Source organism: Equus caballus, unplaced genomic scaffold (genome assembly GCF_041296265.1).
Source record: "Equus caballus isolate H_3958 breed thoroughbred unplaced genomic scaffold, TB-T2T haplotype2-0000696, whole genome shotgun sequence".
Taxonomy (NCBI): domain Eukaryota; kingdom Metazoa; phylum Chordata; class Mammalia; order Perissodactyla; family Equidae; genus Equus; species Equus caballus.
Window position 1 is genome coordinate 26,585 of NW_027221968.1, and position 3,149 is coordinate 29,733.

A 3,149-nucleotide genomic window follows, 5' to 3' on the forward strand; every position below is an offset into this window, starting at 1 on the left:
TTGTGAATGAGCCTCTCAAGGACAAGCGAGCGGGTACCAGGTTTTAGAAGATGACCTGCAGCGGCACAGACGCCAGCAAAGGCAGAAGCCATCCCGTCTTGGGTGAGGTGCCCGAGACGCGCCTCTCTAACCCAGTCCGCCCTGTCCTTGGAGAAGCGGGCGGTGTCTGGAAAAGCCTGACCAGGTGTCTTTCCTCGGTGGGCGGGGCTGGTCGCTTTGGGACCCGTTTGGGCCTCCCGGCACCGCCGTGGAATCCGTTCCACCTGACAGGACGACTCTACCCGGCGGCTGGGGCGGCGGGGGCGGGGCGCCGAGGGAAGGGCTGGGGTGTCACCGGAGCGGGAGCCGAGCGGGTGGGAAGAGGCCGAGGCCAGAGGGAGCCGGCGGGCGGCGTGTGCGGCGTCGGGGTCCCGGTCCCGGTCCCGGTCCCGGTCCCGCCGGGCTGGCCCCGATTGGCCCTGGGTTCGGGTGGGGCCGCGAGCTGGAAGGGTTGGGCTGTGGCGGGGAGGGGTTGGGCCCTGCCCATGGGCGGCGCCGGCGGGCCCGCGGTGCGGAGGGTGGCGGGGGGGGTGGGGGAGGGCTGGCTGGAGGGGTGGGGGGCGTCCGCGGAGGACGGAGGCCGGAGGCGGCAAAAGGCGAGGGAGGCAAAAGCCTACAGCACCCGGTATTCCCAGGCGGTCTCCCATCCAAGTACTAACCAGGCCCGACCCTGCTTAGCTTCCGAGATCAGACGAGATCGGGCGCGTTCAGGGTGGTATGGCCGTAGACGCTGGCGCCTGCCGCCGGCGCCCCTAAGAAGCCGCGCCGCGTCGCCCGGCCCGCGGCTCGCGCGCGCGCCCAGGCCTCTGTGACGCGCACCCGCCGCCGCCGGCGCCCCCTGCGCCCGCGCTCGGCCTGCCGCCTTCCTCCCGCTGCTGCCTCCCGCCGCGGCCGCCTCGGGCGCGGCCAGCGGGCCAGCCAAACCCTGCGCTGCCCCGCCCTGCTGCCCTCCCAGGGCGCGGAGGCCTGGAGCAGCCCGGGGTGCGAGGAGGCGGGGCGGGGCGGGCGGCGGTGGGAAACGAGGGGTGGTGGGGGCGGGGATGGGGGCGGGGCGCCTGGCTGGGCGCTCTCCCCTCGCGGCCCGGGAACACTCCAGGCCGCCCTGGCCGCTCGGATCCGGCGATGGGTCGCAGGAGATGCGGCTGCTGGGAGGTGGGGGGCGCGGGGCACTTGGCCCGAGGCGTCGGGGCGTCGGGCCGCCGGGCCCGTGCTCCTCTGAGTCCCCTCCGGCCCGAGGGGCCTCCCAGCGGGAGCCCTGACCTCTGCGGCGCCGGCCGGGCCCCGACTTGCCCAAACCCAGGCGGAGCCACCGGCGCGACCAGAGGGCGTCAGCGGAAGCCCGCCGCGCTGCCCCTGAGGGCGCGGGGAGGCGGGGCGGCCACCCTTCCCCCCGCCAGCGCCGCCCAGGAGACCGGCACCCCGCCCCCAACCCGCCCCTCGCGGGGACCCTGGACAGCTCCTGCTGGCGCCAGCCCAGAGACCCAGAGACAGAGACAGAGACAGAGACACGGAGAAACAGAGAAACGGCGACACGGAGAGGATCCAAGACACGGACCTAGACAGACACCCACCCTGACCCAGAGAGGCTCTGCCCAAGAGCTCGCTTCCCCCCCAGGAGGGCGGTGGTGCTGGAGCTGGGCCCGGGCCAGGAGGCAGGGGCCCCGGGGCTGGCGATCACCCCTGGGGCCCTAGGCCGCGCAGACAGGCTCTCAGGAGTCCCGGGCTCCCGGCATCGCTGCCCCGCCATCGCCCAGGAACCACAGACAGGCACCGGAGCTCGCTGGCGCGCTCTGTCTGCGCTTGCGTGTGCGTGTGCGTGTGCGTGTGCGTGTTGTGCGAGTGGGTGTGTAGGCGTGTGTGTGTGTGTGTGTGTGTGCGCAGCCGCTGCGCGCGCCTGTGTGTCTGTGTGCCTGTGTGTGTGCGCGTCCGGGTTTGCGTGTTCCTTTCTCTCCGCTTCTTCACTCTGGCTCTTTTCCTCTTTCTGCCGGGCACCCCCGACCTTACTGAGGTGATAGAAGGAGCAGGCAGAAAAGTCAGGGCCCAGAGAACTTGGCACGAGAAAGCAGCTCCATCTACCAGACATGTAGAAGCCCCTCCCCGACGACCGAGACCGCAGCGTCCCCGTTCTGCTCAAGTGCCGCTGGGGACGTTGCCCGGGATCTCCCGCCCGCTAGGTCACCGACGAAGGCGCCTCCGTTTTCCCAAGAGCGCGCTCGCGCCCAGGACGGAGGGAGGAGCAGCACGGTGTGACGACGGGGAGGAAGAGTCGCGTCCGAAGGCCCGTCGGTGCCTGCCGACGTCCCGGCTCTCCCTGTCTCGAGACCTCTGGGCTTCAGGGTTCTGTGCCGCAAGGCTTTCCCGCCGCAGCCCCGGGACCCAGGGCGCGCTGTGTGCGCTGCCCGTCTCCAGCGTTTGGGCCCTGTGGGCCTTCTTGCGTCCCACTGGAAAGGGGACCCTGGGACGGAGAGAAGACGGGCAGGGGGCGGGCTTCGGCAAAGAGAGCGACGGCCATCCACAGACGTCCGACGAGGCCCTCCGGGGCGCCAAGCTCTCCATTTTCCACGGCACGTGTCCTCGTCAGGTTCTGCCACCTCTCGCCGGCATGCGTAGGCACACCGCTGGTCTTGCGGCCCCAGAGGCGAGGAGGCGAACGCCCCGGAGGCCGAGATTGGCACCCGCGTTCTCGGCTGCTGGGTGGCCAGCACCTAGGAGAGTGTCTGGCCGGAAGCAGCCAGGCGATCGATCCCTGGGTGCTGGATGAGCCTCGGCGGCAAGAAGTAGGCTCGTGGGGAAGGACGGCGGCCGAGGCCCGGGCCCCCACCGAGGCCGCGCTCCGTGCTGAGCGGTCCGCTCCGTGTTTCCCGCTTGCGTTCTCACCAGCACTCGCCCCCGCAAGGAGGCACGAACTCCAGGACCCCCTCGCACCAGATGAGGAAAGCGCAGCTCAGGAGGGCACGTCACTCGCGGGAGACGGCGGCCCTTGGGTTTCAGCTCAGGACTTCGGTCTCCCGAGCCTGCGTTTCGGGGCAAGGCTCCGGTCCCCGCGCTCCGGGAAACTGACAGGGACGCAGTCCCGCTTCTCCCCGCAGAAGGTGCTCCTCGGAGATCAG

The 3,149-nt window shown here is 71.5% G+C and overlaps 1 non-coding gene across 1 annotated transcript; it reads right to left on the minus strand.

The window, feature by feature from the left end:
* Positions 1-649: 649 nt before the first annotated feature.
* Positions 650-768, minus strand: LOC138922284 (5S ribosomal RNA). The gene has a single exon (XR_011435348.1). It is a non-coding gene; the product is annotated as a 5S ribosomal RNA (ribosomal RNA).
* Between the last annotated feature and the right edge of the window lie 2,381 nt (positions 769-3,149).